The sequence below is a fragment of the Pelobates fuscus genome, chromosome 3 (assembly GCF_036172605.1).
Source record: "Pelobates fuscus isolate aPelFus1 chromosome 3, aPelFus1.pri, whole genome shotgun sequence".
NCBI classification, from domain to species: Eukaryota; Metazoa; Chordata; class Amphibia; order Anura; family Pelobatidae; genus Pelobates; species Pelobates fuscus.
In genome coordinates, this window is record NC_086319.1 from 393,971,007 (window position 1) to 393,996,022 (window position 25,016).

The window sequence follows — 25,016 nt, forward strand, 5'->3', positions numbered from 1 at the left end:
ACATTAACTCATTTTTTTTTTTAATTTACCCCCCCAGCCTCCTTACCTTTGGGAATGCTGGGGGGGTTCTCCCTCTCCCTGGGGTCTAGTGGGGCTGCCGGTCGGGCTGCTGGGCTGGTTGCTGGGCGGGCGGCTGGCGAGGGAGCACTTCCTCTGAGCTGTCTGCTCAGCTCCCTCGCGCGCCGCAGAGTGAGGCTGGGAGGCGGAGCCGGAATATGACGTCATATTCCGGCTCCCAGCCTCACTCTGCGGCGCGCGAGGGAGCTGAGCAGACAGCTCAGAGGAAGTGCTCCCTCGCCAGCCGCCTGCCCGCCCGCCCGCCCAGCAACCAGCCCAGCAGCCACCAGCCCAGGATGTCTGTTAGCCGCAAGGCTAACAAGGCATTTGCCCTGGGCGTTTGGGGGCGGCTTTTTTTGCCGCCCCCTGGAAAATGCCGCCCAAGGCAAATGCCTTGTTTGCCTCGCGGCAAATACACCCCTGCATCTATGGTTCCTTCTCCAATTATTCTCCCAATAACTGTTCCTGTTGTTTCTCTGTTTTTCTTGCCAACTGTGATTTTTGCAGTTATTCTCTCTCCTTTTTAGCCTCTCCCATGTATTATTATTATTCCAATTATTATTGATTACCTTAGGCCCCTCCCATCTATTTTTCCAATTATCTCCCATTACATTGCTTCTTTTAGCACTGTCCCTATTCCTATGGTCCCTCTGTGGATCTCTCCATCTTTTGTCAAAGTCCTGTTTTGGTCCAGTTCTCATTATCCCTCTTGTTCGGGTACATCCCACCTCTGGCTTCTCCATTTACCATCTAAATCTCTACCAGAGTCAACCTTGAATGTTCTTATGGCTGAAACGGAGAAGGCCTGTTCTGAGGAAGGATGCTTAATCCACCAATTGTCAGCTCTAGTTAGTACAATCTCTAAGTCTGCTGGTGTTGGATCAAAAAGCCTGACAAATTCTTGACACTCCCAGGGAAGGGCTTCCATTACTTTAGCAATGTGTTCTGGTGAGCCCAAGACCAGAGGCTGTTGAGGTTGGCGTAGCGTATACCAGAACAATATCCTTTGAGCTACCTCTCTAGGACCATCTGCTGGCCTCATCATAATATTAGCTATTTCTTTCTCTATGCTGACTAGATAGAAATTTGTTGCAGCAATTCTTCCTGCCTGATCAGACACACTGTTATTAAATCCAAATAGTCTGCTAGCCAAAGGACCCATAGCATATTCTAACAGTTCTGTCCATTCTTCTAAGTTAAGACCTCCTCTTTTTGCTCTATTTGCTCCCCTCATAAACCAATGTGTAAAGGTGTTAAAGTCGTCAGTTGGCATACTTCCCCACCATTTCTGGAAATTATCTTTGTCTGTGATTGACATAGTCCTTGTCTGTCTAGAGAAGCTAGTAGGCATTTCTCTTACATTAAAATGTTCAGTTATTATTATAGGGGCTTGTGGGACACCATTTACAATTGGCACATTTCCCTTGTGTTTTGTTCCCAGCACTGGTTCTTTACTTTCAGATATATAATACGACTGGTCTGGGCATACTCTAGGAATCTCCTTATCCCATTTATTTGTGTTTTCTTTAATTTTCATTTTATATTCCATGACTAGGTCTTGGAGTTCAGTGATCTTAGCACTATATGCATCTCTCTGTTGTTCTATTTCCTTTAATTCCTTCTCCAACCCCTCGATCATTTTGTTTGTTCTTAGGGCAGCTATTTTAAAACAATCTCTTTTATCAAGAGCATCTTCCATTTTATTAGTGGTTACTAAATTAGCTTGCTGCAATTCGACTACCATGCTTGCCAAACCCCTTATTGTAGCAACAACCAAGCTTTTCCTTTTCTTAATATGGCACTTTTTATTAGCAACAATCTGTGTCAAAACATCCATGAAACCTTCATATTTTCCACAATTGGGGCCTGCTGGTTCTGGAAGCTCATATGGTCCATCATGTTTGTCAATGTCATTCTTGAAGTACTCTAGTACGTCTACAGAAAAATACTTAGTACCCAGAAATGACATTTTAAAACTGAGCTCTTTAATCGAAATAGACTAGCAGACTAAAAAAAAAAAAAAAACAACAACAAGCTTTTAACAATGGCATTAATTTAAAAAAACAACTGAAACTGGCTCCAAAGAGATTGGACCATTTGAAAAACGTAATTACATTAACCTATTCAAACAAACTCTTGTCTTTTAAGAAAAAAACGTCACAGTCTCAATACGAGAAATGCCCACAGATAGCAAAACACAAAACCACCCTGTTTGTTTAAGGGGAGGGGGTGGGGGGTTTACAAATAAACAGAATGATTTAAAAGGAAGATATGGGAACTGAAAAATACCTGACTGTAACTTCAGCACAATGATCATTCCCAACCATATAAAAATCTAGGCACCTTTACTTCATAATATTTACCTCAAATACAAACTTTTCATTTTCTATTAAACACACTCCAGTGTAAAAATGGAAATGGTAACCTGGCTAAACAATAGCCACCACACTGTATTAGCCCCAATACCTTTATCATGTAAACACAATGCTCCTACCCAGAATTCAATGGTTCAAACAGACAAAAGAGAACCAACAAAAAAAAAACCAAACAGATTGCTATTTAAACTTAGAATGCAATGAAAGCCACAAAATGTACAAAATGTAACATCCAAAAACAATTACAATATATTCAGTTTAGTTCTAGTTAGTTGCAACAGGAGAGAGACAATACAGCACATGGGCTATTAAAAATGGCCGAAACATCAATAATACCAATGCAGTGCAACTATTCAATCTTCCCCTTTAATCACCAATAATTTAAAACTGTGCAGAAACAAAATTAAACTATAAATGCTACAATTTGCAACAAAATACGTTCTGTCAGTCATAATGCACAAACATTATGCTCCTATCCTGAATTCAATTATTCAAACAGACAAAAGATAACAACAACAAAAAATGTTTGCTATTTAAACTTAGAATGCAGGGAAGCCTCAAAATGTAACATCTAAGAAAACAATTAAAATAGATTAAGTTTCATTCTGGTTAGTTGCAACAAGAGAGAGACAATACAGCACATGGGCTATTAAAATGGCCAAAACATCAAAGGTTCCAATGCAGTGAAACTATTCAATTTTCCCTTTTTATCACCAATACTTTAAAACTGTACAGAAACAAAGTGAAACCTATAAATGCTACAATTTGCAACAAAATATGTCAGTCACAATACACAAATTTAAAACAGTCAACAAAACACATTTGTATATTTGTTTCAACAACGAATCCTATGCTATAAAGTCTCTTGCTCTTAGATTATGTATCAATATGGTAGTTATTGCGCCTCACAAACATTTGTTGTAGAAGTCTAAAATTCATGGTCGCCACATGTGGTGTATTACCAAACTCTATAAATTATTATGTACGCATACACATATAAACTCTGGTCCGTCTACTTTAACAAATATTTATTCAGAGACAAAACAACAACAACATGCAAATAATGACACACAATCTAACTAACTATACCAACAACAACAACAACAGCAACAACAACCTAACTAACAATAACAACTAAATCTTATAAAATAACCAAATCCCACTCACAGTTCACCATGATAAAAATTAGCCCATGTCTACTTAAGGGTCTGCTTAGTAGCGCAGCCAAGAAGGAACAGAAAGGAATGGGGATAGGGGGGAGTGGTTATCTCTTTCCTGACCTGTAAAGGTATTGAATTACCATATCAAAGGTAAAGCTTATCCCACTGTGAGAAAGGCATACATGAGCTTGGTCACATGACCCCTGGTCACCATATTAGTTTGATGACAGAATGTCACCACAGTGCAGTATCAATGGGAAGCTGTAACTAAAATATCCACTTGAATACAGTGGTCTGCATAGAGTTTAAGCTGGAGTGGGAAAAAAAGGATAGAAAATTGACTTCTGGGAGCATATAAAGTATATGTATGTATTGAAACATCCTATCTGCATTCCTTGTGCTCCTTATGGTTATAGAAACATAGAATGTGACGGCAGATAAGAACCATTCGGCCCATCTAGTCTGCCCACTTTTTTTTAAATACTTTCATTAGTCCCTGGCTTTATAAGAACCATTCGGCCCATCTAGTCTGCCCAATTTTTTTAAATACTTTCATTAGTCCCTGGCCTTAGGATAGCCTTATGCCTATCCCACGCATGCTTAAACTCCTTTACTGTGTTAACCTCTACCACTTCAGCCGGAAGGATATTCCATACATCCACTACCCTCTCAGTAAAGTAATACTTCCTGATATTATTTTTAAACCTTTGCCCCTCTAATTTAAGACTATGTCCTCTTGTTGTGGTAGTTTTTCTTCTTATAAATATAGTCTCTTCCATTACTGTGTTGATTCCCTTTATGTATTTAAATGTTTCTATCATATCCCCCCTGTCACGTCTTTCCTCCAAGTTATACATGTTAAGTTCCTGTAACCTTTCCTTGTAAGTGTTATCCTGCAATCCACGAACCAGTTTCGTACAATACCTTTTGTTCAGTGTAAGTCAGTCCAGGTAAAAGGGACATTAATGTAATTGTCACTGTGACATCCAGGCAGGGCCATACCAAAGGTGCTTTACTGAACCTGGATCCTTCTGTGTCCCTTGCCTGCTGTCTTGCCACTGAGCCACACTTCAGTACTTTGATTATAGATGTTGTCTTATGTAGTATGACAATACAGAATTTACATGAGCCAATAAATGGGTGACTAAAGAAATGCATGTTAGTAATCTCATACTGTATAGTTTCCACATATTTTATATTAAGTTCTAAGGCTATAAGGAATTCCTATGTGGATTGAATTTACTGTTATTTCTGAGATTGAAGGTGGTTCATGTCTTTCAATTTACATTTACGTTAATTGACATTTTGCATCTTTCCCTGGTGGTCTAGTGGTTAGGATTCGGCGCTCTCACCGCCACGGCCCGGGTTCGATTCCCGGTCAGGGAATAGTAGTTTTCAATAATTATTTGATGGGTTTTTTTTTTAAATTATATCACTCTCAACACTAGCAGGAAAGTGCTATTATATGACTTTCGAAAAAAGAGGAAACATTAGAAATATAGCATATATTTTTGTTGTCTTACCAGAATACCAAGTAACATACAGAGAAGAACAATGCCCACTTGAAAAAAATGCTAATAGCACCCAAATAAAAATAAAAGTTAAAGCAAAAAACATAAGTGAAGAGAATGGCTAACTATTTGGTCAACCTGAAGCTAGTCTATTCCAGAGCTCGTTGTACAATGAACTTGAGAAGTGTTGAATAATGGCTGTTAAGTGAGCTACACACACATTGTTTTTGACGTTTAGAGACACTTTTGCTTTGGAGTAGGAGTGCAAATACGTAGCCAGATTTACACAAATAATTCTTTCGGGCATTATAACAACCATAAAATAATTTTTTTTTAAAAACAATTTTTTAAAAACAATTATATAGCCTGACCTTTGTCAGATTTCATAAAAGCTGCTCCTTTCCACAGAAATATTTAGTAAAAGGCAAGAAAGCAGAGTATGTTAGTGTAACAGACCCTGGGTAACCCGGCTGGTTACCTCCGCTATTAATTATTGACCAGACCCATTTTCCCCCAGTAACTAGACGACACACAGTTCCCGGGGTACAACAACAAGCTTTATTGGCCACACTCGGCTTTATACTCTCCCCATGCAAGGGGGTGGAAAACAGGTAAAAGACAATGTCCCCTCCCTTTGTCCTTCCCCTCCCAGGGGTCGTATATTGGATCCGGGTCCCTAGTCCCTTTGTCCCCTGTTCCTGCCACACCATGTCCCTTCCCAAGGGCCTGTGCGTGTGAAAGATTCCCGCCTCCTGGGCTCCCAGGTACAGAAAGCCCGCCAAACCGCCATTGTCCACACAGAGTGTCCCCATCAATCTCAGGGACCCCCAGAATGGTAACCAGCATGAACAGCCTCTGTTCACGGGGTACCTGGGTGAAACCAAGCAAGGGAAGCGCCTCCTTTCCGTACACGAATGCTCCCCCTGACCGGCGTTCATCTATACGAATGGCGGCCACCCAGGGAAGCACTCATTAATTACTTCCCTTGCGGTTTCACACTTATATTACAAGTTGCCAACATTCTAATTGATTAGTGTGAACACTCCAAGGGTCGCTGGGGAGGTCCTCTTTTGGGAGCCGAACGAGGTGAGAACCAATCTGCGAGTGCTCCCTTGGATGGCGTTCGTCTAACGAACGGGTCGGCACACGCCAAAGCTTCCCTTGCAATTTGTGGTTTCCACAAGTCGTTAGCGAGGTGTGAACATTCTAAATAAAAATTCTAAATGGGGTATTGGGGTGGTCCCCGTTCGTGAGACGAACGGGCTGTGTTCGTACGCAGTCTCCCGAACGGGGAGAAGGTAAAACACACAAGTAATCACGAATACATGGGGAACATAGGCAAATACACTACCACACTTTACGGTTTAGTGGTGATCCCGCTACAAAGCTCCCCCTTAACCACTAGTCGGCATCCAGGTGGATCCCAGCGGATCAACCTGTTGATGTCCGGGGAAAGCACCCATGGATCACTTGTCCAGGGCGATTTTCCTGGACAGGTCATCGGCATTGCCATTCTGCTTACCGGGTCTGTAGTTAATGGCAATGTCATACGGCTGCAGGGCCAGGCTCCACCGTAAAAACCTGGCATTCTCCCCAAAGACCCGGTTAAGCCACACCAACGGGTTGTGATCCGTGAGCAGGGTAAATTGCTGTCCATACAAGTACGGCAGCAGTTTTTTGAGTGCCCACACCAACGCCAGGCACTTCTTTTCGATGGCGGCGTAGCTTACCTCCTGGGTAAGAGCTTCCTGCTGAGGTAACTGCCATCGTCCCCGACCTGGCTCAGTACTGCTCCCAGTCCGAACATAGAGGCATCTGTGTGGACGAGAAAACTTTTCCTGTGATTGAGGCAGCCAGCACAGGGGCTTTTACCAGGGTGTCCTTGAGAGCTTGGAATGCCTGCTCTCACTCTGGGGTCCAAGCTACCTGTCGGGGCAGGTTCTTGCGGGTCAGGTTGGTGAGGGGTTTAGCAATGGCGCTATAATTGGGGACAAATTTCCTGTAGGACCCCGCAGTCCCTAGGAAGGCAGGCACTTGGGTTTTGGTGCGGGAACTGGGCCAGCTAGCGACTGCCTCTATCTTGGCCGGTTCCAGTTTTTGCACCCCACCCGGTGTCCTATATACTGCACCTCTTCCATCCCGAGTTGACACTTACTTTGGTACAGATCTGTTCTAAAAATTTTCATTGAAACTGTTTACTGATCAATACAAAATTGTTTCCACAGTCCTGTTTACTGTCCTTGTCTTATGCTGAATAATAATAATTACACTGAGTAAGATATTGGGAAGGATAGTCGCTGTTATAGAATGTGGCTGTGTGTATGGGAGCAGTGTGGGAGTTTTGGGAGAATCCTGCAAACTGAAAGCTGTGACTCATTGGCTAGTGGGCGTGTTGTATGCAAAATAAGCCATTGTTATTTCACACCAACAATCTTGTCAATTTTATTTAAAAGCATTGCAATCCTATGAAACTTCAGGAATTATTTTTTAAAAATTTTGTTTGATAATATTGTTTATGTTTGTGTAAATGTGAAATGTACGGAATGTCACCACATGTGTAATAGAAACCTTTGGCAGCCTGTTCTTTGCTTGTAGTAAAGGTTCATTAAGACTATACTTTCAGGGATCATTTCTATAGTTTGTAACTGGTGAAATGTGCTCTAAAGTGTCCAAACTCAGTACCCACGAGGAAGAGCTTGAGTGTTTTCTCCTGAGCGTGAAGTGGGCTCCCAGTGCTGCTTTATTGTAGCTGCTGGTTGCTGTTGATGACCGTTCCTATTTCCTTAATTGGAGAGTAGGAGGGAGAGAACACAAGCTGAGTGGTTACTACATACTCTGTCAATGAATAGATTACGTAAGCAAGCATCTATAATAAATATTATTACAACTATCTTAACAAAGATATCTCGTCAGGAGCTGGTATGCTCTAAAGTGTTTTTGAAATTGTCTCATTTGTTATCTATGTTTTAATTAGTGTGTGCGTTATTTCTTGGCTTTTTTTGTCGTGTGTAATCATTTGTCAGTCATGCGCCATCTGTTGGCTGCAAAGTGTATGTTCTGAAATCTATCAGTATTTACGTCATCTGTTGGTAGCTGTATGTATTGCATTCCATTTAAAACATTGTCTGATTTCTTACTAAATGTACACATACTGAAAAGGTTTGTGTCTGCTTCCTAACATCCAGCGGGGGGAGGGAGAGTACTTATTATCTATATTAAGTACTCATTTTAACTCTGGTTTAGTGAGTATTACAGAGTAAATTTCAATCCCCTGTGTCCCCCGGTGCGTTGGATCAAACTCTCACACATGGGGTGAATTAACCCGTTCACTTCCAAATTCTTTCAAGAATCTCGATTTCGCCAGAAATTAAAGTTTGCTACCGATCTGTTCTAAAATGTTCTATTTAAACTGTTTACTGATCACTTAAAACTTGTTCCCAGTCCTGTTTTCTGTCCTTCTATGTTAGATAATAAATACACCGCGTAAGACAGTGGGAAGCATATTTGCTGTAATGTCCATAGGCTTTTATAACACTCTGAATTTCTGAATTTCCTGTGTTCAAGCACAAAGTGGGTGCTGTACAATGTAACACAGTCCATAAACAGTACTGCAACATTTATAATAGGGATAAAAAACTGCTAGATCAGGTAGGTACAAAAGCTTTAGGCAGTAAGAGTGTCCCTGCTTTCTTACTTTATAAAAGGACTTATTTAAAGAGAAATCAGTCCTTTAAAGGGACACTACCGGCACTTTAACAACTTCATCTTATTGAACTTACAGAACTTCATCTTATTGAAGTTGTTATAGTGCCTGCAGTACGAATTGCCGAAATCTAATATTAAACGATTAATAGCTTCAAGCCACGCCTCCAAGCCCTCTGGGTATGAGAGCCAGGAATCTTACTTAAAGGTTTTTTTCCTGGCACTATAGCTTCCCCTCCCTTGCACCTCCCCACCTCCCCACCTCCCCGTAGTGCAGAAAGGGTTAAAATAAAACTTATTTTGCTTACCTCAGTCCTTGGTCACCTCATCAGATAGGAAGCTAAGAGAAATATCCGATTTACAATTTGTCTCTAATTCAGTCTCCTGGGAACAGACTGAGGATTGGTAGCCTATTCGCAGTGTAATTACCATACTGCCTCCCAGAATGCATAGCACAGACCTAGCATGCACACATGTCTCTCCACAACGCAAATGAGAGTTTTCTGAATGTTGACTGTGCACTTTGATCATATGAGTTAGCTTTGCGCAGTGGCAGTATCGTAGCCAATGAGGTTTATCCGAGGCGTGATTATTGCTAATTGAAAACTTTTACCAATACCCCGCCATGATGACTTGAAATATAGTCAGCAATGGCAATTTTTGACAGTCTCTATGGAGACTGAAATTGCATGTACAACAATAAAAAATATATTTAACTATTTTTCAACAAGATTGATTTATTGTTTGTCTAATGTAAGATTCACTTAGAATTACTTTTTTTTAATATTTGGTTTAAGAAATAAATGCTCATAAACTCATATAATGCAAAAAAAACAAGGGTTTTTACTTTTAGAATATTACTTTGCCTTGTCTCTAAACATGTATTGTGTTATTCCTGATTTGCAGTCCCCTGTCTACAGAACGTAATGGTACTTGCTGATACCCAAACATTTGACGCCTGTCAGTTTGTATGTGCCCTGATTCCATGACAGTTAAGCATGCTGGGAGATTTTTACTATTGCTACTATTGCTCTGTAACACTTTACAATTTTAACATCTTGGACATAAAATAATCTCCAGATTAAATTCTGAGAAATATGTGACATTTCTAATTAATGACTTTATTTTGTCTCTGGAAACTGAACTTACTGGTAGGATTATATGGATGAACAAATGACACTTTAAAACAATACTGTAATATTTTATCATGCATGTACATTTTATTTTTTGCCCTAGAATTTAGTTGGTAACATTACCATTGAAACTGATTCCATTGTTTAGTTTGTTATTTAAATCTGATTTTATACATTTGTTATGTAGCCTGATACGTGTCAGGCCTCTAAAAATTGAGTGAAACTCATGGTTGTTCCTCTCCACGGAAATCTTTAGTAAAAGGCGAAAGATTTATTCGGTCTGAAGAGAAACCAGAGTATGATAAACTTAAATCTCAGTCGCAGACCGGGTTCATAAATGTCCTCTTAAGCATATAGAGAAATCCTTAGTTAAGACGTAGCTCGGAGAATCCGGCATAATTAATTATCACATAAACTTGCACACAACATAATATGTATGAAAAGATTATCATTATTTTACTACATAGATGAAAATGGGCATTATTTTTTGCAAAGCATTGTGGGTATGTAAATTAGGCACGCCCCCAGCTAGCATGGTGTTAAGCACATGCTTTGTCTATCTGTTGAGTCTGTCCAGAATGAGAATAAATGCTCGGTGTATTTTGAGTGTACCCGGAAGTAGTGCATGCTGGGATGTGTAGTTCATCATGTTAGTGCACAGATTTCAAGAAACAAGAGCATGCAGGGATATGTAGTTATTCTACGTATGCAAATATTCAAAGAGAGGAGAGCATGCTGGTAGATGCTTTAATTAAGATTTATTGTTAATTTAAATTTAGTGAGTAAAAATAATTGCCATTATTGAAGGTAATTGACGTGTGGTTTTATATTATTATGCATATTTTTTTTAATTCTTTATTTTTGTCGTGCACATAAAACAGTACAAGCATGTCTTGCCACAACAGCAACAGCACACATAAGATTTACACAGAATTTAAAACAGTGTGGCTGTGGGTATGCACATTTTATATATTTTGTAGGACATCACACTTTAGTGTTAGTCAGAAAGGAGGCTAGTAGGCTTATGTTAGGCTTGGTGTCTGACTGTGTGTGGTATAACAGAATATTAACGAGACAGGCTAGAAATTAGGTAGTTCCCTGTGTAACATGCTGAACAGGGAGAGGGTAGTCTGCGGAGGACAGCATGGGAGTGTACCCAAGGTCGTTTGCCCGGCGGCACTGCCTAAATTAACATTACTAGTAAGCTTTAAATATAAGAAGAGGGTCTACCTGTATAGCAGGAGATAATAAAATAAAATTAAAAAAAATAACCACTGGGTTGCTTGCCATTTCAATATGTGGGTACCGCAAGCATTGTATGCGTGTTGTGTGTGTCTTTGGGGGCTGCCTAGCCGATGCCAAGAGATGGGAGGCTGCAGATACATAACAGCCAGAGTCTGTTTAGCCCCGTGTGGGTGCCCTCCCAGTCACAGGTACCGCTGCACTCTCGTGTTGTTCTGCTCGGGCTCCGGTACAGATCATCACCAGGCACGTGGCTTCTGGGTCTCTGCGGTGCATGTGGCCGACCCCTCTGAGCGGGAACCCTCAAATGGCGCGATCTGCGCATGGAGCTACTGTGCCAACCAGAGTGCCGTCTTCTGATGCTACCATGGAGTGGCTTGTTGGGCTGTCGGCGTTGCCGCTTTGGTGGTCTGCCCGGAGGCAACTTCTTCCCTGTCTGGACTCTGCGTGAGGTGCGCTTCAGGTGCTTCCTTTGATCTCTGCAGCCCGTAGGCCTGAGCTGAGCCTGAACGTGTGGATCCCTGGGTAAGGTATATGCTTGTCTCCTTGCCATCTTGGCCCAGAATTGGGCACAGATTCTGTCAAATGCTATCAGCCATGGCTCTGCATCCATAGGCACCTGGCGGGGAGCTTGTGTGGGGGTATCCACTTGGAAGGCAGTCATCTTGCCTGGCAGGCTGCAGTCACCGGCGTTGCTGGTGCTTGTTAAAGTCCACTAGAGTGAATCAGAGGGTTCTCCAGTGGGGACCGGGATAACCCCCACCAGTCCTGGGGGGGAGGGGGGAAGGGAGGATCAAAAGCAATATTGTGGGGTCCCACGGGTAGCTGAAGAACGAGGAGAGCGGCCGCCTCTCCCCCTCTCTGTCACGAGTAGGCCTCAAATCTCTGAATCCAGTTATCTGTGTAATAGTCGCTTGTGTGGTATCCAGAAGGCCACCGGGACTCCCTCTGCTTAGATCATGCCCAGCTGACCTGGTATTTTGCCTTGAATTAGACAGTTTCGTTGATTAATCGGTGCCAAATGCAGGAGCCAGCACGACACACGTCTGGTCCGCTCGGCAACCAGACTCCGCCCCCTTATTATGCATATTTTAATGTTTTACTTGTGTGGGTTCACAGGCAAATTTTGGACACAGAAGTATCTCCAGAGCAAATACTGAAAATATATGAAATTCTTTTTTAATGACTTTACTTTGTCTCTGGCAATTATTGACAGTGTCTTAGGAAAGTGAAATTATAGGTATGATCACACGGATGAAAGAATGATACTATTAAACAAATATTTAGTCGCATATTTATATTTGATTTATTTTGCACTAAGATTTAATTGATAATGTAACCATTTCAATGAGATGCTTTGTTTCACTTGTTACTTAAATCTGACATTTTACCACTTAATGTAGCCTGACATTACTCAGGCCTCAAAAAATTGAGTGAAACTCATGGTTGTTCCTCTCCACGGAAATCTTTAGTAAAAGGCGAAAGATTTATTCGGTCTGAAGAGAAACCAGAGTATGCCAAATGGCAACCGGAGTAGCAGAGCGGGTTCACAAATGTCCTCTTAAGCATATAGAGAAAATCCTTAATCATTTAGAGAGAAGGTAGCTTGGAGAATCCGGTATGATTAATTATTAAATGAACACACATCATAGTATGTATTAAAAGCTTATCATTATTTTAACAAGTACATAAAAATGGGCATTATTTTTTGCAAAGCATTGTGGGTATGTAAATTAGGCACGCCCCCAGCTAGCATGGTGTTAAACACATGCTTTGTCTATCTGTTGAGTCTGTCCGATTCCAGAATGAGAAAAAATGCTCGGTATATTTTGAGTGTACCCGAAAGTAGTGCATGCTGGGATGTGTAGTTCATCGTAGTGCACAGAATTCAAGAAACAAGAGCATGCAGGGATATGTAGTTATTTAACGTATGCAAATATTCAAAGAGAGGAGAGCATGCTGGTAGATGCTTTAATTAAGATTTAATGTTAATTTAAATTCAGTGAGTAAAAATAATTGCCATTATTGAAGGTAATTGACGTGTGGTTTTATATTATTATGCATATTTTAATGTTTTACTTGTGTGGGTTCACAGGCAAATTTTGGACACAGAATTATCTCCAGAACAAATACTGAAAATATTTGAAATTCTTTTTTAATGACTTTACTTTGTCTCTGGCAATTATTGACAGTGTCTTAGGAAAGTGAAATTATAGGCATGATGACACGGATGAAAGAATGATACTATTAAACAAATATTTAGTCGCATATTTATATTTGATTTATTTTGCACTAAGATTTAATTGATAATGTAATCATTTCAATGGATGCTCTGTTTCACTTGTTACTTAAATCTGACATTTTACCACTTAATGTAGCCTGACATTACTCAGGCCTCAAAAAATTGAGTGAAACTCATGGTTGTTCCTCTCCACGGAAATCTTTAGTAAAAGGCGAAAGATTTATTCGGTCTGAAGAGAAACCAGAGTATGCCAAATGCCTTCCGGAGTAGCAGAGCGGGTTCACAAATGTCCTCTTAAGCATATAGAGAGAATCCTTAAGCATTTAGAGAGAAGGTAGCTTGGAGAATCCGGTATGATTAATTATTAAATGAACACACATCATAATATGTATTAAAAGCTTATCATTATTTTAACAAGTACATAAAAATGGCCATTATTTTTTGCAATGCAATATGGGTATGTAAATTAGGCACGCCCCCAGCTCGCAAAACAGTTGCATGCTTTGTCTAACTGTTGAGCCCTGCAGCTGTTAACCATGTGAGTGCTGGGGTTGCGCTTTGTCTAAACCCTCAAAACTACATTTACTGTTTATAACTAAGAAACAAATTATTATTATTATTATTATTGCCATTTATATAGCGCCAACAGATTCCGTAGAGCTTTACAATATTATAAGAGGGGGGATTTACCTATAAAGAGGACAATTACAAGAAAACTTACAAGAACCATAGGTTGAAGATGACCCTACTCAAACGAGCTTACAGTCTATAGGAGGTGGGGTGTAAAACACAATAGGACATATTACTTTATGTACTGTTGGGCCATTTGCAAGAACTGACATTTAACAACTAACACAATTTGCATAATCATTGTTACAAGAACTGGACAAACTGGAAGGGGGCTTTCTGGTGTATCTCCCGAACCAGGAGGCTCTTAGACTGTACTTTAACTTTTGACACCAGCCTTCGGAGTTGGGGATGCCTATACCTTACTCTGGCTTTCTCCAATAGGGTTTCTCAATCCCTCTTTATATGGTTGGGCATAGGGTTATTTATTGAAACTAATCTTGCACTACTTGATTATTGGGCTCAGAGCATGGAGGGGACATGTGCCGGCTGACAAATACGTAGGGACTAGCTATTTGGCTAATTGTTAGACTATAATAGGGACCAATCGGCACCTTCCCTGTTGCCCAAGATTTATATATTTTTTTGACTCCTAGATTCATACTATAGCCTGGGGAATCACTCTACATGAAAATAGGAAACTATAATATCTTGTAGAATATCAGCTACTATGTTGCAATTTCCTACAGGACTTTATACGGCTATTGAGTGACATCTAGTGGTGGATTAGCAACATTGTATCCACGTATTTGTATCGGATTCTTTTTGGATAGTTTACTTATCCTTTCATGTTTCTATTACACATGTAGTGTCCCTTCCAGGAAGAACCAGACCATATCATTTTATACTACAGTTACTATCTTTATTTATTCTACTATTATTATCACTATTTGTTAGACATGTGCAATTCGTTTCGGTCCGAATGTGAATTTGGACAAAATTCGGGCTATTCGGATAAGGGGGTGGGTGGGGGCCCCCTATATTAGAAGCTAGTCTGTTCCAGAGCTCATGAAGAAAGCTAAAAATAGAAGAAAAGATATTGGAAGACCAAGACAAAGAAAGGATAAAAAGAAGGGAAGGCGAGTGAGCAGACATAAGGGACAAGAATCTCATTTTAGAAAGATGTACTTAAGATGTGACAAATAATGGCCATTATCTTGTCCATACACATATCGCCTTTACACTTTAGAGACCTTTCGGCCGTAGAAGGCAATGATATATTCAGAACAGCAAAAGATTTGTTCTAATTACTATAATGGTCTCTTTTATTAAACAATTATTTAACCTGACGCAGGTCACGCCTCAAAAAATTGAGTGAAACTCATGGTTGTTCCTCTCCACGGAAATCTTTAGTAAAAGGCGAAAGATTTATTCGGTCTGAAGAGAAACCAGAGTATGCAACCAAAAAGTCACAGTAGCACATCAGTTTCAGACATGTGCTTCTAAACATATGGAGAGCAATACTACAATAAACTGCAACATGGAGAGCAATACTACAATAAACTGCAACATGGAGAATCCAGTATAATTATTACCGCCTTAAGGACACATGACGGATATATTCCGTCATGATTCCCTTTTATTCCAGAAGTTGTGTCCTTAAAAGGGGTTAAATAAAAAACATACCGTGTACGGTATTGCCTCTTAAAAACTGTTATTAATTTAGTAGCTAATTGAACATGGCCATCATGCCTTGCAATGCATTGTGGGTATGTAAATTAGGCACGTACCCAGCTGACATGCTGTTGACTGCATGCTTTGTCTAACTGTTGAGCCCTGCAGCTGTTAACCATGTGATTGCTGGGGTCGTACTTTGTCCACACATCCCTCAAAACTACATTTCCTGTTTGTAGACTGCATTGCTTGTTTTCCAAAAAAGTTCAAAGAGGCTATTAATTTCAAGAGTGCTTTCGTAATACTACACAAATGTAATATGCGCCTATCTACTATTGCACCCTCCCTTTATTTTTTTGTACACTACACCCCAGTACCCCAATAAAAGAAAGAATGACAAAAAAAAAAACTTAGCATTATTTGAATACGTAAATAAAAATGGCCATTTTGTTTTGCAAAGCATTGTGGGTATGTAAATTAGGTACGCCCCGAGCTGATATGCTGTTACATGAATTCTTTGAGCAACTGTTGCGTCCTGCAGCTGTTAACCATGTGAACGCCAGTGTCGTCCTTTGTCCACACTTTCCTCAACACTACATTTCCAGGTTGTACCTGCAATGTTTAAGCTTGCTCTAGCAAATACAAAGCTTGGTATAGTAAATAAAACACAACACCGATTATGGGTATAAGATAAAGCTGCAGACAATTTATTAAAATAATTATCCTGCAAAACCAGTAATAAAATAGGTGCGTTAACGCGGACAATGATCCAAAACATATTAAAACTAAAACATATGGTTTAAGGCTAGTGCTGACATGCACTTGTTAATACACCCCTCCCAAGCCGGTTTAGTCAGTAAATAGCAATACCCCTTAATTGACCCTACCTGCGCCACCAGTCGGTACCAATCCTGCCAGACCCTCTCATACGCCTTCCATGTAGCAGGAGATAGCGAAGACCTCACCCATCCTGCAAGCATGACGTCCTAAGCTTCCACATCACTTCCAGACAGGGCAGGCCCTCCGGTGATGCCTACCTGAACCGCTCCCACGGAAAACGAGAGAGAGAGTCTGCAATTCGTTTCGGTCCGAATGTGAATTTGGACAAAATTCGGGCTATTCGGATAAGGGGGTGGGTGGGGGCCCCCTATATTAGAAGCTAGTCTATTCCAGAGCTCATGAAGAAAGCTAAAAATAGAAGAAAAGATATTGGAAGACCAAGACAAAGAAAGGATAAAAAGAAGGGAAGGCGAGTGAGCAGACATAAGGGACAAGAATCTCATTTTAGAAAGATGTACTTAAGATGTGACAAATAATGACCATTATCTTGTCCATACACATATCGCCTTTACACTTTAGAGACCTTTCGGCCGTAGAAGGCAATGACATATTCAGAACAGCAAAAGATTTGTTCTAATTACTATAATGGTCTCTTTTATTAAACAATTATTTAACCTGACACAGGTCAGGCCTCAAAAAATTGAATGAAACTCATGGTTGTTCCTCTCCACGGAAATCTTTAGTAAAAGGCGAAAGATTTATTCGGTCTGAAGAGAAACCAGAGCATGCAACCAAAAAGTCACGGTAGCACATCAGTTTCAGACATGTGCTTCTAAACATATGGAGAGCAATACTACAATAAACTGCAACATGGAGAATCCAGTATAATTATTACCGCCTTAAGGACACATGGCGGATATATTCCGTCATGATTCCCTTTTATGCCAGAAGTTGTGTCCTTAAGGGGTTAAATAAAAAACATACCGTATTGCCTCTGAAAAACTGTTATTAATTTAGTAGCTAATTGAACATGGCCATCATGCCTTGCAATGCATTGTGGGTATGTAAATTAGGCACGTACCCAGCTGACATGCTGTTGACTGCATGCTTTGTCTAACTGTTGAGCCCTGCAGCTGTTAACCATGTGATTGCTGGGGTCGTACTTTGTCCACACATCCCTCAAAACTACATTTCCTGTTTGTAGACTGCATTGCTTGTTTTCCAAAAAAGTTCAAAGAGGCTATTAATTTCAAGAGTGCTTTCGTAATACTACACAAATGTAATATGCGCCTATCTACTATTGCACCCTCCCTTTATTTTTTTGTACACTACACCCCAGTGCCCCAATAAAAGAAAGAATGACAAAAAAAAAGACTTATCATTATTTGAATACGTAAATAAAAATGGCCATTTTGTTTTGCAAAGCATTGTGGGTATGTAAATTAGGTACGCCCCGAGCTGATATGCTGTTACATGAATTCTTTGAGCAACTGTTGCGTCCTGCAGCTGTTAACCATGTGAACGCCAGTGTCGTCCTTTGTCCACACTTTCCTCAACACTACATTTCCAGGTTGTACCTGCAATGTTTAAGCTTGCTCTAGCAAATACAAAGCTTGGTATAGTAAATAAAACACAACACCGATTATGGGTATAAGATAAAGCTGCAGACAATTTATTAAAATAATTATCCTGCAAAACCAGTAATAAAATAGGTGCGTTAACGCGGACAATGATCCAAAACATATTAAAACTAAAACATATGGTTTAAGGCTAGTGCTGACATGCACTTGTTAATACATCCCTCCTGAGCCAGATTAGTCAGTAAATAGCAATACCCCTTAATTGACCCTACCTGCGCCACCAGTCGGTACCAATCCTGCCAGACCCTCTCATACGCCTTCCATGTAGCAGGAGATAGCGAAGACCTCACCCATCCTGCAAGCATGACATCCTAAGCTTCCACATCACTTCCAGACAGGGCAGGCCCTCCGGTGCTGCCTGCCTGAACCGCTCCCACGGAAAACGAGAGAGAGAGTCTGCAATTGCATTAAGGTAACCAGGGACATGCTGCACCCGGAAAGAGACATTTAACTCCATACACAAGTGAACAAAGCCCCACAGAAAACTCACCACCGGCCTTGAAGCTGCTGAAAGACAGTTCCGAGTGCACAACTGCTAGATTATCCGTGAAGAAGACCACCTGTGGATTACGTATTTGCTAGCCCCACAAGGTCAGCACCACTACCAAAGGACACGGCTCAAAGAAGGCCTGAACTTTCCTTTTTGGGACTACACCTAAGTGGGAAATACATAAACCCTCAAGTGGAATTTATAAGAAGGGGCCCGCCAACCTCCATAAACGTACTTCTTTGGCCAACTTTGTGCGAACCCGCCTCTGGAAAAGTTACGACCGACTTCAGATTGTGCAAGGACAAATGTGTGACAGTGAGAGGAAACACTGTAAAACCATTGGCTTAAAAAACCCTGAAGAGCCGCCCATGCTGGCGAAACGCGCTTCGGGGTACACTCGCACTCTCGGACTGCCATATGTGAACATCATTTGACTCATGATCCATAGAGGGCTGACAGGAAGGATTTCACTTCACCTTACCAGGCTAGATTCAGTGTTATGTGCACTATAGTAATAGCATATTACCAACAATCTTACTATAGAATTCTATGCACTATAGGCATGCACATAGTATAGATAGTTTAAGTGTATTATTCTACTCAGGTGCCCTTGAAGGCTCAGATTAGGGTTTTTCCCGCTCAGACCGATCAGTCCAACTCCTCCCAGACGGCAACTATCTATATAGAACCTTATGCTGAACAAGCTGACAACTTGTGCATTGTCTCTGCCAGTAACAGGTACTAGCAACAATACTGTGGCTTTAGACAGCACAGTATTTGCAGTGACAAGTGGGCTGCATGAGACATACATTCAGAGGTGCTAAATGTTCTTCACTAACGTGTAGCTGCATGAGACACATATTTTTCATTCTCTGCTAGCATTAGCAACACCTGTTACATAACAACACTGTGGCTTTAGACAGCACAGTATTGTATCCTTGCACTCACAAAGCTCCCTTCTAAGGGAGTCTGCATCATTTTTTGACCAACTCCCCTTTTTGCTGCACGAGACACATATTCACAGGTCTCTATCAGCAGCAGAAAGATTTATCTCTGTGTGCTTAATCATTTCACTACAGTGAAGCTGTCTCTGCCAGCAAGAGCAACAATTCTCTCTTTTTATAAAGCACGTTGCAACATAGTTGCTTTAGACAACATTGTGCTTTATTTTGCACCTATTAAGGTACCTCTGTTTAAGGGAGTCTGTTTAATTCCCACTCACTTCCTCATTATGACTGATTTTAAATGATAGTTCTTAAAAGTTAATTTTTAAAGCAGTTTTCAGTACACTTTGGTCTGGGCAAAGCTTGTTTCCTTTTTTTGTCGCTTACATATAGGGTTGGTGCCCATCCTGCTCAGAGACCAGACATTATTTTCCTCTCCCAGCTCTCCTTTTAGTTCCTGTACATGGGAGTACTCATGAGACATTGCTGAATACAAATATGTGTATTTTACTGCAATAAAAGCTAACAGTATTATGATATTCACAGTTAAAATGCCATGCAGAACTAAAAAAATATAACATTTCTTAAACTTTGTTTTAGATTTTATTCATATTAAATAGTTCCAGATAGAAATATTTGATGTGAAATGAAAGCCCTGCTTCTCCTGAAAAAAAATATCTATAATAAGTGTGGGTGCACTTAATATGAAAAAGGTGAATTATGGTTGAACAGACACATAGTCAAATTCCAGGTTTTGCTTTGATCAGAACTTGTACAATTGTCTCTGTCCTTAAACGACCACTATAGTCACCCAGACCACTTCAGCTCAATGAAGTGGTCTGGGTCCCAGGTCCCACAGATTTTAACCCTGCAGCTGTAAACTGATATGTTTACACTAGGGTTAGTCCAGCCTCTAGTAGCTGTCTCACTGACAGCCGCTAGAGACGCTTCTGCGCTTCTCACTGTGAAAATCAAGACGCTGGACGTCCAGAGGAAAGCATTAAGAAAATGCTTTCCTATGGGCGCTTTGAATGCATGGGCGGCTCCTGCCGCGCATGCTCATTCAGCGCTGACGTCAGGAGGAGGAGGAGAGTTTCCCAGCACCGAGGGAGCCCGGCACTGGAGAAAGGCGAGTGTTTAATCACTTCAACGGGAGTGGGATCCTGAGGGTGGGGGGAACCTAAAGACCCTATAGCGCTAAGAAACCAAGTTTCCTGGCACTGCAGGACCCTCTAGTGCCCCTTTCCCTCCCATTACAAGTTGCTGAAGGGTTTAAAACCTTCATTACCTTACCGGTGTCTAAAAGCAAGGTTCCCCATGATTCTCTGGCTATTTGAAAGTTTTGCCTTGGAGATGATAACCAAAACTTAGCTGGCCCGTACGGGGATCGAACCCGCGACCTTGGCGTTATTAGCACCACGCTCTAACCAACTGAGCTAACCGGCCACGATAGTCATGGTACTGACAGCTATGTCTACAGGAGCCAACTGAATGGGCCCTCGAGGAGTGATCAATCCCAGTTAGAGAAAGAAGCCTACATACCCAACAAGCCACTGTCGCTGTAGATGCCAGGTAGTGCAGGTGGTGTATTACCAAACTCTATAAATTATTATGTACGCATACACATATAAACTCTGGTCCGTCTACTTTAACAAATATTTATTCAGAGACAAAACAACAACAACATGCAAATAATGACACACAATCTAACTAACTATACCAACAACAGCAACAACAACCTAACTAACAATAACAACTAAATCTTATAAAATCACCAGATCCCACTCACAGTTCACCATGATAAAAATTAGCCCATGTCTGCTTAAGGGTCTGCTTAGTAGCACAGCCAAGAAGGAACAGAAAGGAATGGGGATAGGGGGCAGGGCCGGACTGGGAATTAAAAGCAGCCCTGGAAAAAAATTATTTACCAGCCCCATAATGCGTCACGCCAGCATAATGTGCAAATACAGCGTTAGAAAAGATAATTTAAGATTAAAAATTATTACTCCAATGTAAAAAAAAAAAAAAGCACATATAGGCTTCAAAAAAACCAAGAGTGCAGATTTATTTTAAGCAGACGTGCCTTTGCATATAACCAATGTTTCAGTCCAACTACCATGATATATTAAGGAAAGCTTGGTCATGGGACTGAAATGGTAAATGTATGTAGCGCACAACTGTAAAAAATGACGGTATCTTGTTTAGTTTAAAGTCCTGTGGGTGCGCTCTTCACTTTAAATATGTTATTGTGCTGGAGTATGCACCTAGCAACAAGACTTGGCCAATATCTGCTCATTACATATGGTACATATCAATTACATTTCTCTGTGTATTACGTATATATATATATATATATATATATATATATATATATATATATATATATATATATGTACATTAATATATGTGTAAATATAATAGGCATAATTATATATATATATATATAAAACTAATACACACATTAATATACGATAGATAGATATAGATATATATATACACCCACACCAGTGGCGGATCCAGAGCCTGATCTCGGGAGGGGCACTTATAGATTTAAAGAAATAATCCATGCACAATAACCACTACTGCTCTGTGTAGTGGTTATGGTGCCAGGAGTGCCCGGACCCGCTCCCAGAGTAAGTAGTCAAACCGTTTAAGAACAGTTTGACAACTTACCTGGGGTCTGCTGGGATATGGGGCTGTAGTAGGGTATAGGAGCAGTGGTGCAATGTGTGAGGGGTGCAGTTTGTGTGAAAGGTTCAGTGTGTAGGGTGTGTGGGGCAATGTGTGTTTGGGTGCCTGTGTGTGTGTGTGGGGGGCAATGTGTGTATGGGGGGGTCTAGGTGTGTGTATGGGGCTAGAGGTCGCAGTGGTGAGAGTGAACTCTAGCCCGTTGCTCCAGCGCTAGAGTTCACTCTCGCGAGAGCTGGAGCGTTGCCACTGTAACCGCTGCAACGCTCTGTACTCGCGCAAGAAGGACCCGGAGGAGCTGCAGGCTGAGCTCCCGGGTCCTCTCTTCCTCCCTCCCTTGCCGGCTGCCTGCATGGTGCCTCCAGAACAGGGAGGGAGACCTCTGATCTCCCCTCCGGTCTGTGAAGGCACATGGTGCTTGGACAGTGCCAGCCTGGGGGGGAAAGGGCAATTGCCCGTTGCCCCCCCTGGATCACACACACACATCTATGTTTCTTTCTCCCCCTCACTGCTCCTCTGTGTCCATGTCTCCCCTCTCCTTCCCAGTCACTCTCTTCCCCCTCTGCCTCTTTCGCCCCTCCCCTTGTGTATCTCTCTTCCCCTCTGTTTCTTTTTCCCCCTTTTCCCTGTCTCTCTCTCCCTCTCTAACATCTCTTTCTCCCCTTGTGTCTCACTCTCCCTCCCTCTCTGTCTCTCTCTATTCTCCCACTGTCTCTTTCTTCCCTATCTCTGTTTTATTCCCCCCCTCCCCTTGTGTCTCTATATTACAACCCTTGTGTCTCTATATTACCCCCCCTTGTGTCTCTATATTACACCCCCCCTTGTGCCCCTATATTCCCCCCCTTGTGCCCCTATATTACCCCCCCTTGTGCCCCTATATTACCCTACCCCCCTTGTGCCCCTATATTGCCCCCCTTGTGCCCCAATATTACCCCCCCTTGTGCCCCAATATTACCCCCTCCCCCCTTGTGCCCCAATATTACCCCCCTCCCCCTTGTGCCCCAATATTACCCCCCCTCCCCCTTGTGCCCCAATATTACCCCCCTCCCCCCTTGTGCCCCAATATTACCCCCTCCCCCTTGTGCCCCAATATTACCCCCCTCCCCCGTGTGCCCCAATATTACCCCCCCCGTGTGCCCCAATATTACCCCCCCTCCCCCCGTGTGCCCCAATATTACCCCCCCTCCCCCCTTGTGCCCCAATATTACCCCCCCTTGTGCCCCAATATTACCCCCCCTCCCCCCGTGTGCCCCAATATTACCCCCTCCCCCCTTGTGCCCCAATATTACCCCCCCTCCTCCCTTGTGCCCCAATATTACCCCCCTCCCCCCTTGTGCCCCATCCCCTCCATTTACCTGAGAGTAGTCAGAGGGGGCCGGCCGCTTTCTAGGCTGGTGCCGTCGGGCCGGGTGGCAGCCTCGCCGGTCCGGCGGCACTTCTAATGCTGAGGACGGAGGAGCATGAAGGAGGAGGGAGGAGCATGTCTCTGTACCATGCTCCCTCGCGGTTCCTGTGCTGGGAATTGTGGGAACCGCGAGGGAGCATGGTACAGAGACATGCTCCTCCCTCCTCCTTCATGCTCCTCCGTCCTCAGCATTAGAAGTGCCGCCGGACCGGCGAGGCTGCCACCCGGCCCGACGGCACCAGCCTAGAAAGCGGCCGGCCCCCTCTGAGTGTGCCACCGGACCGGCCACCCGGTGGCACATACCTCTGCAGCCCCCAGGTGCCGCGGCCCACCGGGAAATTTCCCGGTATCCCGGTGGGCCAGTCCGGCCCTGATAGGGGGGAGTGGTTATCTCTTTCCTGACCTGTAAAGGTATTGAATTACCATATCAAAGGTAAAGCTTATCCCACTGTGAGAAAGGCATACATGAGCTTGGTCACATGACCCCTGGTCACCATATTAGTTTGATGACAGAATGTCACCACATTCCCTCACTTTTTTTTCTCTTATGTTGAGCACATTTAAAAGTGAGAGAAAGAATATAGTCAAACAGGGGTTGCATCACCGCACATTCCCCCAATTTCTATTGTTTTCAGTTGTTCCGTTTTTAAATTAACTACTGCCCTAGTGGGTTGGTAAGAACCCTGGTAGTTGTTCATTAATATTATATGGTAATGTGTTCATGTGAAGTAAAGTAAAATCCAGACACAATCAACCCCATACAGTAATTATCACTAGTTTATGACACAATATGATGTTTAGTTTAGCCTGGGACTGGAATCTGAAGACTGTGACTGATCTGTGTGCTTGATAGCTGTGATTTTAGAATGAATTCTCCTTGAATATTGTCTTAGCCAATCCATTACAAAGCTTGAGGTTTGTTTGTTTAATGGCACATGCAAGTTCATGAGTGTAGGGGAAACTCATTCTGTGACCACCTTGAAATGACACAAATTCCTGCTTCTTGCTGTTACTTTATCCTCATTCTGGGCTGTGTTAATAGTTTGACTTGGTAATCTCAGCACTTCTTCATCTGTATAGTATCCATTTTCAGGATAATAGTTTGACGTGTAATCCCAGCACCTCTTCATCTGAATAGTAATCATTTTCATGATAATAGTTTGTCTTGGTAATCCCAGCACTTCTTCATCTGTATAGTAAACTGTGACAGGACATGTCAGTTACCTTCACCTCTCTGGGCCTTCCAATTAAAATGTTCTTTGAATCAAACACAGACAATGAAAAATGTACAACAGTAATCAGCGTATTGTCTTGTGTCAAAGGCTTAACTAGTTTTGTCTAATAAAATCTATTTGGTTGTGGTGTCTTAAGGCTATGTTTACATTTTAGATGTAGGTAAAAGACCC

The 25,016-nt window shown here is 41.9% G+C and overlaps 9 non-coding genes across 9 annotated transcripts; 3 read left to right on the forward strand and 6 right to left on the reverse strand.

The window, feature by feature from the left end:
- The first annotated feature begins 4,906 nt into the window (after positions 1 to 4,906).
- On the forward strand, positions 4,907 to 4,978 carry TRNAE-CUC (transfer RNA glutamic acid (anticodon CUC)). The gene has a single exon. It is a non-coding gene; the product is annotated as a tRNA-Glu (tRNA).
- A 2,732-nt stretch (positions 4,979 to 7,710) lies between these two features.
- On the forward strand, positions 7,711 to 7,927 carry LOC134603728 (small nucleolar RNA U3). The gene has a single exon (XR_010090479.1). It is a non-coding gene; the product is annotated as a small nucleolar RNA U3 (small nucleolar RNA).
- A 1,416-nt stretch (positions 7,928 to 9,343) lies between these two features.
- Positions 9,344 to 9,484, forward strand: LOC134603768 (U4 spliceosomal RNA). Its single transcript, XR_010090514.1, has one exon. It is a non-coding gene; the product is annotated as a U4 spliceosomal RNA (small nuclear RNA).
- A 639-nt stretch (positions 9,485 to 10,123) lies between these two features.
- LOC134603820 (U5 spliceosomal RNA) lies at positions 10,124 to 10,238 on the reverse strand. Its single transcript, XR_010090564.1, has one exon. It is a non-coding gene; the product is annotated as a U5 spliceosomal RNA (small nuclear RNA).
- Positions 10,239 to 12,581: 2,343 nt separating this feature from the next.
- LOC134603785 (U5 spliceosomal RNA) lies at positions 12,582 to 12,696 on the reverse strand. The gene has a single exon (XR_010090531.1). It is a non-coding gene; the product is annotated as a U5 spliceosomal RNA (small nuclear RNA).
- An 860-nt stretch (positions 12,697 to 13,556) lies between these two features.
- Positions 13,557 to 13,671, reverse strand: LOC134603786 (U5 spliceosomal RNA). Its single transcript, XR_010090532.1, has one exon. It is a non-coding gene; the product is annotated as a U5 spliceosomal RNA (small nuclear RNA).
- Positions 13,672 to 15,332: 1,661 nt separating this feature from the next.
- On the reverse strand, positions 15,333 to 15,446 carry LOC134603866 (U5 spliceosomal RNA). The gene has a single exon (XR_010090607.1). It is a non-coding gene; the product is annotated as a U5 spliceosomal RNA (small nuclear RNA).
- A 1,669-nt stretch (positions 15,447 to 17,115) lies between these two features.
- Positions 17,116 to 17,230, reverse strand: LOC134603856 (U5 spliceosomal RNA). Its single transcript, XR_010090597.1, has one exon. It is a non-coding gene; the product is annotated as a U5 spliceosomal RNA (small nuclear RNA).
- Positions 17,231 to 20,889: 3,659 nt separating this feature from the next.
- On the reverse strand, positions 20,890 to 20,963 carry TRNAI-AAU (transfer RNA isoleucine (anticodon AAU)). Its single transcript has one exon. It is a non-coding gene; the product is annotated as a tRNA-Ile (tRNA).
- Positions 20,964 to 25,016: the final 4,053 nt, after the last annotated feature.